Source organism: Lathyrus oleraceus, chromosome 1 (assembly GCF_024323335.1).
Source record: "Lathyrus oleraceus cultivar Zhongwan6 chromosome 1, CAAS_Psat_ZW6_1.0, whole genome shotgun sequence".
NCBI lineage: Eukaryota > Viridiplantae > Streptophyta > Magnoliopsida > Fabales > Fabaceae > Lathyrus > Lathyrus oleraceus.
The window spans coordinates 399,262,616-399,276,269 of NC_066579.1; positions in this window are offsets into that span (position 1 = coordinate 399,262,616).

Sequence of the window (13,654 nt, forward strand, 5' to 3'; positions counted from 1 at the left end):
ATCCAAACATGAGAAGCAAAACCCTAGGACAAAGCCTAGGGTCCAAAGGGGAGGAAAACCCCAAAACAGAACATGAAAATTATCAAAAATCAAGTTCAATCAATTAAGAATCCAATCCAATTGGTCTCATGTTCATATCATCAACCATTATCATTTCATGAAGCAAATAGTGCAAAACATGTCATTTCAAAGCTCATTGGACCAAACAGAATGCATCAATCCAAACTTCAAACCAAAACAATTCAATAAATCTCCAAAAAGTTTCACAGCTAAACAGCATTCATTACAGGTCAATCACACCAAATTTCAGGTCAATTGGACAATTGGAAGCAAGTCAATTAAATTCATCAAGTTAAAGCATGCTCATGCAAGTCCAAACAAGGCACAATTTCATGTATCAACTTCAAGCAAGCATAAAACAGTGTAGGAACATGATAAATGCACCAAACCAAAACCATGATACACTTCAAGATGTCTAGAATCACTCCACAAAATTTCATGTCCATCCAATACATATCAAGAATTTCACAAATCAATTAAAATCATGACTCACAAAAGGTCCACATTTGGTCAAACAGAAAGGAAATTCTCAATCAAATTGGAAACACATCCAAAAATTCTACAAAAATTCACATGTGAACCTAACATCCAGAAGTATCAACATGCAACATTTCAGCTCATTCCAAGTTCATATGGCATGGTAACAAAATTCATGAAGTTGGACATGAAATGGTGTGACACAAATTGTCACACCTCTAATGATCAGGTCATATCTCATAATCCAGGAATGAAAAAATCACAAATTATATACCAAAATGCTCCTCAAGATGTCTAGAATAAGCATGCAAAATTTCAAGAATTTCTAATTAAGAATCATCATTTCATGATCAAAACACCAAGCAATGTGCAACAAATGACACATCCAAACAAACCCTAGGCCATTCCAAAATTTACACGTGCACAAGAATATTGAACAGGGGCAGCTGTCATACCCCAAAAATTTGCACTTGTCAATCGAGAGGTGGGCTTAAAGATGCCATCCAGGAAGTTTGATGATGGGAGCTTCAGAGTGCGTCGTACATTAGACGATATCTGAAGGCAGGGGTGTCATACTGGGTCATACGATAGACCGTATAGTGAGTCCTCCATTATGCTGTCGACTTTGCTGGGGAGTCAGAGTGTGTTATATGCTGCTGGGGATAAGGGATCAGAATGGATCATACGCTAGACCGTATCTGAATACCAGAGTGAGTTGTTCATTAGGCGGATGACTTCGCTGGGGAGGAAAGATCAGAATGGATCGTACGCTAGATCGTATCTAAGTTGCGGAATGAGCCGTTCGTTAGGCTGTATCTGACGAAGGTAGAATCATAATGGATCGTACGCTAGATCGTATCTGAGTTGAAGATCCAAATGGGTCGTATGTCAGACCGTGTTGGAGTTGCAGAATGAGTCGTATGTTAGGCTGTATCTGAAGAAGAAAGTAGTCGTACGCTAGACTACACCCCCGAAATGTACCGTACGCTGGGCAGCATCTGAGGATTTGAAGGTCCAACTGGGTTGTACATTAGACTGTATTGGAATAGCTGAAGATCAGAATGGATCGTACGCTAGATTGTATCTGAGTTGAAGGAGTCATATGTTGAGCTGAATCGGAATGAACCGTACGCTAGGCTATATCTGATAGTATTTGTATATGTTGTATTTGCAATGAATATCTGGGGTGGGCTTAAAGATGCCACCATTGGGCGGATATCAGAGTGCTTGACAGAGTGGATTGTATTGAGAGATGTAGTTGAATCTTGAATGTAATTGATAAAAATGTCCGTCTGAATGGACCTTTGTTTTGACTGTATCAGGGGGATAATTGACCTGAAAAATAAAGTTAGCTTCATGTTATGTCATGATGCATGAGATGCAAATGTTGTATGCATGCGTGTGCTGTGAAATGATGTAATGAATGAATTATGCGTCTGAAATAAATGCGAACATTGTATGCATGTATATGTTATGAAATGATGTAATGAATGCAGTATGCGTCTGAAATGTTCTTCCAGGGGACTCTACTGGGGAAATAAATCTCAGTCTTCTGGTCGGAGATATTTGTATTGATGACCCTTTCTTAGCTGGGGGTACTTGATTTCTGTCTGATGGTGGAAACACTCAACAGAGCCTGGCTGGGGATAGAAGAGATGACTAGTCTGTCTGGTGATACCCATTTCTTCTGGGGAATAACTGGTTTTGCTGGGGAACAGGATTTGTAACTGGACTTGTTGGAAAGCATGGTTAGACCTTATCCTCAATCCTGAAGTCTTTTAGTAATTGCTATTGCTATTTTATGCATGTATTTTTGGTAAACATCAATCATATTCAAATGCATATATTAATTCGAATTAAATCAATGGACGTTTATGCAAACAAAAACAGAGGAAGTAAAACAACAGCATTTTTTCGAAATAAAATTGTATTGATTTTGAAAGAGGGCCTATAAACAGGCAATTTGTGTACAAGGAGACATAAATCCTAGTAAGAGGAAATTTTCAAGAAAGCAGAGAAAAAGCTATGCAGAAAAAGTCCTATTAATTTTAATCCCACTACTGTCATTATGTCTTCAAGCGTCTCATCTCCTGCTGTCGGATAGAAGTGATAAGCTTGTTCAGTCCTTGGAACTTGGGTGAAGCTGACAGAGAACGGGACATAGTCATACGCTTTAATCCCTAATTTTTGCCTGGACCGCCTTTTCAGGTTTTCAGTCCACCAGGATACCCCTTTTTGCCCAAGCCGCCTTTTCAGGTTTTCGACTTGCCAGGTGTACATTTTTATATGTTTATCCCTAATTTTTGCCCGAACCCTTTTGGTTCATCGGGATGCCCTTACTTTTGCCTAGGTACGTCGACCTAGCGGGTCTCTTTTATGCGTAGTATTTTTTAACTATGTCCGCGTTCACAGGATGCGGGAAATCTTCGCCATCCATTGTAGCAAGTATCATGGCTCCACCAGAGAATACTTTCTTAACTACAAATGGCCCTTCGTATGTGGGAGTCCATTTGCCTCTGGGATCACCTTGTGGTAGAATGATACGCTTGATCACCAAGTTGCCAATTTGATACACCTGTCTCTTGACCTTTTTGTTAAATGCCTGGGTCATGCGCTTCTGATATATCTGCCAATGACAAACAGCCGCAAGTCTCTTCTCATCAATCAAATTTATCTGATCGAGCCGAGTCTGAATCCATTCATCCTCATCTAAACCCGCCTCTTTCATGATCCTTAGAGAGGGAATCTGAACTTCCACCGGTAAGACGGCTTCCATTCCGTAGACTAAAGAGAAAGGAGTTGCTCCTGTCGAAGTGCGTACTGAAGTGCGATAACCATGAAGAGCAAATGGTAACATCTCATGCCAGTCTTTGTACGTTACTGTCATTTTTTGTATAATCTTCTTAATATTCTTATTAGCAGCTTCCACAACGCCATTCATCTTTGGCCGGTATGGAGAAGAGTTATGGTGCTTTATCTTGAACTGCGTGAAGAGTTCAGTAATCATCTTGTTGTTCAAATTAGTGCCATTGTCAGTGATAACTCTTTCAGGAATGCCATATCGGCAAATAAGATTATTCTTGATGAATCGTGCCACCACATTCTTGGTGACAGAAGCAAATGAGGCTGCCTCTACCCACTTTGTAAAGTAATCAATAGCAACAAGAATGAAACGATGTCCATTAGAAGCAGTAGGTTTAATCTCTCCAATCATATCAATGCCCCACATTGCAAAGGGCCAAGGAGCTGTCAACACGTTTAATGGAGCAGGAGGCACATGTACTTTGTCCGCATAGATCTGGCACTTGTGACATGTTCTGGAATGATGGTGGCAATAAGTTTCCATGGTAGACCAATAATACCCTGATCTCAGAATCTTCTTGGCCATTGCATGTCCACTAGAATGGGTCCCGAAAACACCGTCATGCATGTCTTCCATAATCTTTTCTGCTTCCTTTTTATCCACACAGCGAAGCAAGGTCGAATCATGATTACGTTTGTATAATAATCCATTACTCAAAAAGAATTTAGCGGAGAACTTCCTCAGGAATTTTCTGTCATTGATGGATGCCCCTTCAGGGTATTCCTGAGTTTCTAAATATCTTTTCACTTCGTGGAACCAAGGTTTCTCCTCTACTCCCTCAGTATTAAGTTCATAACAATATGTTGGTTCATCTAATCGTTCAATGGTAATCCCGAGAGCTTCATTGTCCCATCTGACTCTGAACATAGATGACATGGTAGCCAATGCGTCCGCCAACTGATTCTCTTCCCGTGGAATATGTTCAAATGTAATCTCTTCAAAGTATGGGATTAACGTCAATACCCGCTCTCGATAAGGGATGAGATTCGGGTGTTTAGTATCCCATTCTCCTTTGATCTGACTGATTACTAAGGCTGAGTCTCCGTATACGCTTAAAAACTTGATTCTTAGGTCTATAGCAGCTCTGAGTCCCAGAATACAGGCTTCATACTCAGCCATGTTATTGGTACAATCAAAGCATAGTCTAGCAGTGAAAGGAGTATGTCCACCCCTGGGAGAAATGATTACAACACCAACACCATTGCCCAATGCATTAGAAGATCCATCAAAAACCATAGTCCATCGGGATCCCAGTTCGGGTCCTTCATCCGGTCCAGGTTTTTCATAATCAGTAACAAGCATGACATCCTCATCTGGGAACTCAAAATTCATAGATTGGTAATCGTCCACCGCTTGATGAGCCAAGTGATCAGCTAGCACGCTTCCTTTGATTGCTTTCTGGGTAGTATACTGGATATCATACTCTGTTAAAATCATCTGCCATCTTGCTATCCTTCCGGAGAGAGCGGGTTTCTCAAATATATATTTGATAGGATCCATCTTAGAAATCAATAAAGTGGTGTGATTCAACATATACTGTCTTAGTCGGCAAGCAGCCCAGGCCAAAGCGCAGCAAGTTTTCTCGAGCAGTGAGTATCTTGTTTCACAGTCGGTAAACTTTTTGCTAAGGTAGTATATGGCATGCTCTTTTCGACCAGACTCGTCATGTTGCCCCAACACGCACCCCATTGAACTTTCTAACACGGTCAAATACATGATTAGAGGTCTTCCTTCAACTGGTGGTATCAGAATGGGAGGTTCCTGGAGATACTTCTTGATTTTATCAAAAGCTTCTTGACATTCATCATTCCATACCATCTCTTGATTTTTCTTCAGTAGTTTGAAGATGGGTTTGCAGGTAGCGGTCAAATGGGAGATAAATCGGGAAATGTAATTCAACCGTCCCAAGAAACCTCTGACTTCTTTATCCGTACGAGGAACTCGCATTTCTTGAATAGCTCTCACCTTCGCCGGGTCAACCTCAATTCCTTTATCACTGACAATAAAGCCCAAGAGTTTACCGGATCTTACTCCAAAGGTGCATTTGTTCGGGTTCAATCTCAACTTGTACTTCTTCAACCTCTCAAATAGTTTGTATAAATGATCGAGATGTTCTTCTTCAGTATGAGATCTGGCTATCATGTCGTCCACATATACCTCTATTTCATGATGGATCATATCATGGAACAAAACCACCATAGCACGCTGGTACGTTGCCCCGGCGTTCTTTAAACCGAATGGCATTACTTTGTAACAGAAAGTGCCCCATTGCGTCACAAACGTAGTTTTCTCCATGTCTTCAGGTGCCATCTTAATCTGATTATAACCTGAGAATCCATCCATGAAGGAGAATACTTTGTGTTGAGCGGTATTGTCTACCAGAACATCAATGTGCGGAAGTGGAAAGTCATCCTTAGGACTCGCCTTATTCAAATCTCTGTAATCTACACACATTCGCACCTTACCATCCTTCTTCGGTACCGGTACCACATTAGCAACCCATTGAGGATAAGAAGTAACGGCTAGGAAACCGGCGTTAAATTATTTCATAACTTCGGCTTTGATTTTCTCAGACATTTCAGGACGCATGCGACGAACCTTCTGCTTAACAGGACGACAATCTTCCTTCATTGGCAGCCGATGCACTACTATATCAGTATCCAGTCCTGGCATGTCTTCATAAGACCAAGCAAAAATCTCTACATAGTCATGTAACATCTGAATCAATTTTCCTTTGACACTGTCTTCCAAGCCTGCTCCTATTTTGACTTCTTTCCTGTCTACTTCAGTGCCCAGATTTACAATTTCGATTGTCTCCTCATGCGGCTGTATAGTCCTTTCTTCTTGTAGTAATAGTCTGGCAAGTTCACCAGGGACTTCACACTCTTCCTCACTTCCATCCTCGGCTTGGTAGATCGGATTTTCGAAGTCATAATGAACAGTAGTAGGACTATTATCAACAGGATCCAGAGTGGATATGGATCTGCAATTTATTACGTGAGTGTGTGTAAGAGAGCATAGCTTGTTTAAAAGATGACAGGAAAGATAAAGAGCGCAATATTTGAATGCAAAAAGGTCCATTGATTTATTGAATATGAATATGCTTATGAAACGACAAACCCTTAACAAATTAGTTGTTGTGCCCCGGGCATAGACACAATGCCTTAAGAAGTTCAATTGTAAACATTAAAAAAAATTGCAACACTAAAATAGACAATAACAATTACTCCTGACTAAAGGAACTCGGGATAGTGTCTTCAGCCTTCCAATTATTGAGTCCGTCACCAATTGTTGGGTAAATCCAGCTATCCAGGTCGCAATCGCTGTCAGCATCTTCTACAACATTAATCTGATTCTTGACTACCTTCTTAGAGCTAAACCCTAGGCCAAATCTGTCAGACTTGTACGGTACATTGATCAGTTGACCCCAGCCAGTACGACCACCATCTTCAACCACAGCTTGAGCATCTTTCAGAGAAATCATAGTAGGAGGAGCACGAATAACCTTGGGCGCACAGGAAGTTGGCTTAAGGACAGGATTAGTCGGAGGAACTACTTCAAATGACTGAGACGGAGTCTCAAAGAATTCACCCTCCATCTCGACGTATCTGAAGGTATGTACACTACTGACGATATACTCCTCTTCCCCACACACAGTGACGATCTTACCCTCTATTGGATATCTCAGCTTTTGATGGAGAGACGAAGCTACAGCACTTGCCCCATGAATCCAAGGGCGTCCCAGCAAGCAGGAATAGGCGGGACGAATGTTCATTACATGAAAGGTAGTGTTGAAGACTTGAGGTCCTATCTTGATAGGGAGGACCACTTCACCGTGGACAACGCTCTTCGCACCATCGTAAGCACGCACCACAATGTCACTAGGCTTCAGTTTAATGCTTTTACAATCAAGTTTATCGAGCACAGCTGTCGGTAGCACATTCAAAGAAGAGCCATTATCGATCAATACATGAGACAAGGTGATCCCCTTACACTTAATGGAGATATGCATAACTTTATTGTGATTCTTCCCTGCTGGTGTCAGGTCAGCATTGGAAAAACCTAGGCCATTGTCAACAGTCAGGTTAGCAACATAGTTTTCGAACTGATCGACGGAGGTCTCCTGAGGTACATGAGCAGTCTTCAAGAATTTTATCAAGGCATTGGCATGAGATTCAGAAGATAACAACAAGGATAACATCGAGATCTTAGACGGGGTACGCCCCAACTGTTCTATCACATCAAAATCACTCTTGCGGATGATTTTCAGCACTTCTTCCATTTCTTGTTTGGCGACATCTTCAGTAGTAACTTCGACCGGTGTCTCTGACTGAGAAGGGTTGACTGGTTCCTTTCCTCGGTTTTCGGGAACTGGAGGTGAGATCTCTGGAGAAAAGATCCTTCCGCTTCGAGTAATTCTACTAGTCTCAACAATGTCAACGTCATCAGAATTAGCAGAACTATCATCTTGCTTTACACCATGGATGTAAACATCACCTCCATAATTCCACGGAATGGCTTTGCTTGAGGAATATGGTACTGGGCCAGGGGCGGTAATGATCAGGGGAGCTACCTTGGGTTCAGCAGTAATCTTCACAGGTACTCTAGGGGCGGTAATCTTCACCGGAACTTTGGACCTAGCAATCACAGATATTTCTTCAATAGAGTCTTCCACCTTAGGAACCTTTTCGAAGAGAATTGTATGATCGTCCATCACCCGTTGAATACCAATTTTCAACTTCAAGCAATCCTTGGGTCGGGATATACAGAGATCGCAATTTTCAGCACAACCTGGAAATAAACCAGCTTGCAACAACTTCTTCTTGATGGCCAGGAGAGGAGATGCTAAGTCAGCTACATTAGAAATATGAGAGTAGTCATCCACATCATTAACAGCCTTGTCATGATTAGGCATAGGTGCAGTGATGACATTAGGAGTCTCCGGAGGCTCAAATTCAATTTCCCCAGCGTCGATCATATCCTGGATTTTATTCTTCAACGACCAACAATCGTTTGTATCATGCCCGAGGCTATCAGAGTGATACGCGCACCTGGCATTGGGATTATAACGAGGGGAAGTGGTGTTGGGATTCGTAGGAGGGTCTTTGAGGGTAATCAAATTTGCTTTTAGCATACCCTGCAGTGCCTGTGCTAAAGTCATATTGATCTTGGTAAACTGTCTTCTTGGCCTGTCTTGTCTGTGCTGGAAGTTTTGAGATGGCGGTGCTGCAATCGTCACTGCTCCAATGGTATGGTCACGATTCTTCTTGCTACGACCCCTTTGACTGTACACAGCATTTGATTCGTTCCTCCCCTGATAGGACCTTTTGGTGCTTGCAGAGGTGGTCGCCTGTATCTTTCCACTTCGAATGCCGCTCTCCACCCGTTCACCTGTCAATATAAGTTCAGTGAAACCCGATGAAGAACTTCCCAATAGATGGCTGTAGAATGGGCCAGTCAGTGTACCCATGAACATGTCTACTAATTCGCGATCAGTCATAGGGGGTTTGACTCTGCCAGCCAAATCTCTCCATTTTTGAGCGTATTCTTTGAAGCTTTCTTTAGATCCCATAGTCATATTCTGCAACTGTAGCCGATTAGGCGCTAGTTCAGAATTATATTGGTACTGCTTGTAGAAAGCTGTTGCTAAATCAGTCCAGGTGCGGATGTTAGAGCTTTCGAGCTGATAGTACCACTCTAACTGTGTGCCAGACAGACTCTCTTGGAAGAAATGGATCCATAGCTTCCTATCAGTGGTATACGGCTGAATCTTTCTCACATAAGCTCTCAGATGCATCTGAGGACAAGACGCACCATCGTACTTAGTGAAAGTGGGGATCTTGAATTTGCGAGGAATGACCACATCAGAGACCAGTCCCAAGCTTTCGAAATCCAGACCGGGCGCCTTCTGACCCTCCATAGCTAGCATACGTTCTTCCAGCAACTTGTACTTGCCATCTCTTGGAGAGTACTGTTCATTCTCATAATCTTCATCGTCGTCCTCAGAGTTGAAGAGATCAACATCCTCCTCTCCTGAATCATTTTCTGTCTCCTCTTCTTGCTCTTTCAGAAGTCTAATCTTGACTCCTGCAGCCTGTCCTTTACGCCTCCTTACCGGGTTAATGTAACTCACATGTTTCGGGTCTTTCTTCTTCTCGAGCAAGAGAGCCTTCAGTTCTTCCTGCCCCTTGGATAAGCTCAGCATCATCTCCTGGAATTGAGCATTCTGAGCTTGGAGATCTTTGACAGTTTGTTCGAGGGCCATATTTCTGTTTAGAAGGAAGACCGTGAGAACATTGATCTTTTAGGACACCTGTTATGCAATGCTATGTTATGCCATGCAATGTATGAAATGTTTTCAAGGACTTTTGGAATTTAACTTTGCGTAAACTACCAAAAAGAGAGGAGTTTTTATTACTAATTTCTTAATCAATGTTCATTACAAAAAAATAATAATAATAAAAATACAATGAAAACTCAAGTCTCCCAGGGACGACTTCTTTTTGGGCGAAGATATGCATTGAGTCTTCGTTCCTCATTAAGCTGGCTGGTGAGCTCTAGTACTTTCTTCTTTTCTGCATTGAACTGAGCTTCGAAAGTATCCCTTTCCTCTCTCGACTGGGTCCAGGATCTCTTCAATTCCTCAACATCGGTAGGCATATCTGGATAAGAAATGATCTGAGAAGCACCTCCTTCAACTCCTGGCTCAACAATCAATGGCCCGACTGCAAGATATGGCATGACAAGTTCACGAGCTCTGGCACGTACCCATCTGAGATAAGGTTCCATAGGAATGGAGTTCTTCTATCCTAAAGTACTTCTTTTCACCATGCCCCAAGCCCGTACAAACCTTTGACGGAGACCTTGGGAATCGTTGTCATAGTCAAACACAGTGCCTTGAATAATTACTTCATGTGGACCATCTCTTCGAGCATACCCAAACTGACGTAGGGCTAAAGTTGGGCTATAAGTAATACCCCCTCTTATCCCCAGGAGTGGTACGTTAGAGAATTCTCCACAACGGTCAATGATGATAACATTTTCTTTGAGATGAGGACACCAGCGGATGTCTGAATGGGAGAGCGCCATTATCCTTTGAGACCATTTCAGATTTTGATCATTCTTCAAGACTGATTGAGGGAGGTGCGAAATAAACCACCTAGACAACAAAGGTACGCAGCACATCAGAGTCCCTTGCCTTTTCATAGTACGAGTGTGAAGGGAATGCAAAATATCTCCAAGCAAGGTAGGCACAGGGTTATGAGTGAGGAATATCTTAATAGCATTCATGTCTATAAATTGGTCTGGATTAGGGAATAGCACCAAACCATAGATTAGCAATGCTAGAACATCTTCAAAAACATGGACATTCATAACTTTTAGGAATTCTCGGGCCTTACTTATCAGAAATTTGGCAAGTAAACCTTTCATTCCACTCCTTGTTACCCAATTGGTTTCAATGTCTGACTTTGTCACGTGTAAAGCTGCGGCAACTTCCTCAGACTTCAGAATCTTTTCTAAACCACTGAAAGGTGTTTGGTCAAGAATGGGTATCCCCAGCAGCCTGGAAAATTCTTCTAATGTGGGTACCAACTGATAATTTGGGGAGGTGAAGCAATGATGTTTAGGATCAAAGAACTGGAATAGAACTCTCATCATATCTTCTTTGAAACCAGTGGTAACCAAATTGAGGATAGAACCATGTTTTTTGATGAACTGAGCATGATCGGGAAGTTCTGACACTAAATCCTTGAGTTGAGGAGAGATCGTTACAAGATTGATCCGGATAGTCTTCCTGGAAGCCATAACCTGTTTAACAGAGCAAAGCTAAATCCCTAAGTCCTTGAAATGGTTAGTATAATGCCATGATGTCATGATGTTATGATATTATGATGTTAAGTAAATAACAAGCACAAGCAAGTCACACAACAATCATTCCTAAGTTTTAAGGCTTGCATGAGTTCCATAGGTAAGTACCCTCCCCACTGAAGTTTGGTTGGTTCAACCTGTCCTAGAATAGTAACCGGGTTCTAGAAGGATCTCCAATCATTGACCTTTCTTTAAGTCCACTTCAGTGCAACACCAAGTGGTTGACCAAAGCTTCCCTAAAGTCCAATCTCAAAGAGTGTAGTATCGAGTATCAACCAACCCCAGTCGGAACCGAAGTCGGTTATCTCACTACTTTCTAATGGCTAGGATGAGTTAATTAGGGTTCTAAAGGTCTGGCTAATGCTTTGATGACACCACGCGAATGCCAAATTTTTCCTCAAGTAAACATGAGGAACATCAGGACATCCAAAGTGTCACATTAACCGTAGCCATCATTTTAACCATTCCAGTATACGCCGGATAGTCGCGATGATCTGTTGCTACTTACCTAAGGTACACTAGATCCGGGTGTAGGATCTTTCACTCAAAAATTCCTTTAAAAGAAGGAACAATTTTGAAAACATAAATGATTTTTTTTAAGGTGACCTCTCTTTGTGGTCCCCAGCAGAGTCGCCAGTTCTGTCATACGGTGAACTGACCTTATGTGTTTTTGCTTTGGAAAGCAAATGTCGCGGTTAGCAAGAGTCGCCACCGACTTTTCTTTTATCCCATAAGGAAAGGTGGAAAAGAACAGGAAAGACCTTAATTTAGATTCTTAGGTTCGGGAGGCACATTATACAAAGGGAAGGTGTTAGCACCCTTTGTATCCATGGGCTCTTAATTGCTTAATCATTTATGTTTTCTAGTTTGAAAAAGTGTTTGAGAAATGTGTGGGAAATGTTTTGAAAAGGAGAATTTAACTTTGTAATGATTCTTGAATGAATGTATACAAAGTGGTTATCTCGTTTAGTTTTGAAAGTCGTTTAGAAAAATATAACTCGGCAATGATCCTAGTACGAATGTATGCCAAGTGGTGATTTTCTAAGAGATGTTTTGAAAAGTATGAGGTGTGAAAAGTAGTTTTAAGTTGTGAATAAGCAATTAAGAGTTATACCTATCCAAGGTCTTTACGGGCATTTCCTATCCTTATGAGGGTAAAACTGTCCTTACTATTGAGAAGTAAGTAGTTTTATCCTTTGGATGTAAAAGGGTCATCGTAGGGTCATCGATTGGTCATTGAAGGCAACAGTTGTGAGGATACCTTAGCATTCGAAGGGACGATCATCATTTAACCGTAGGCTACACCGAAGGGTCATCGAGGAACAAAGGCAACATTCGAGGGACTATGATGATTTAACTGAAGGGTCTTTGCTAAGTGCATCCCCATATTCGCGGGACATGACCATAATACCGTAATATCGTAGGGTAACAAAGAGAGGTCCAAGATCGCATATTTAAAGGCAAAGTTTTACAATTAATTAGATAGCCGTAATTGATTAGGTAATTAGGTCCACATTAAAATCGATGAAATCAATACATTAAACTCAGCTAGGTAATTTAGGGTGGGTCTCCACATTAAAATTAAAACATTAAAATCAGTTAAGTGATGTAAGGTGAATCTCCACAAGGGTATCCCACACATAAAGTGGAATACCTAGCCGGCCGTTTCCTCGGGAGTATGTAAGCCTTTACACAATTCAGCACACGGGTTAGAACATCGAGATAAAGTACAATTGAAAATTGCACCACAAAATAAACACAACAGTCATAAAGTCAGGCCGAATAATACAGAATTATAATAAATCTTGATTAGATAAACGTAAGGCAGAACAGAAAAGAAACAAAACAGCCACTGTCCCGTTCGCTCCTGCTTCGCCTAGCGAAGGCTTAGCGAGTACTCGCTACAGGCTCGCTTAGCGATGTGCTAGCGAGCTGCTACGGGTTTTGAGTTTGATAGCAGCATGATCTCCGGAACCCTGAACTTTATGGCATTTAATTACAGGAATAACATGGACAAACATTCAGGATATTCAGGCATACTTAAATTCACACATGAAATCAAATTACATATCCGAAAATTTAATCATGATGCCTTATGTATGTAGAGATTACCGATTAAAAGCATAAAACAGTAGTGATGCGCAAACCTGTTTGCAACTGAGCTGCGATGTTGAAGGGACTGACCACTCTTGGTATCGGATGGAGTTGGGCGGAGGTAACTTCGGTGCGGATGAGCGGCCTTCAGGGTTTCTTTACTCGGAATTCTCTGAGTTAGTCTCCAGGGTTTTTATGCCAGGGTTCTGTCCGTCTTCGTCTGTCCCTTTTCGTGACTGAAGTGTCGGTATTTATAGTGATTGTGGTGACCTAATGGGCTCAGAATGAAGC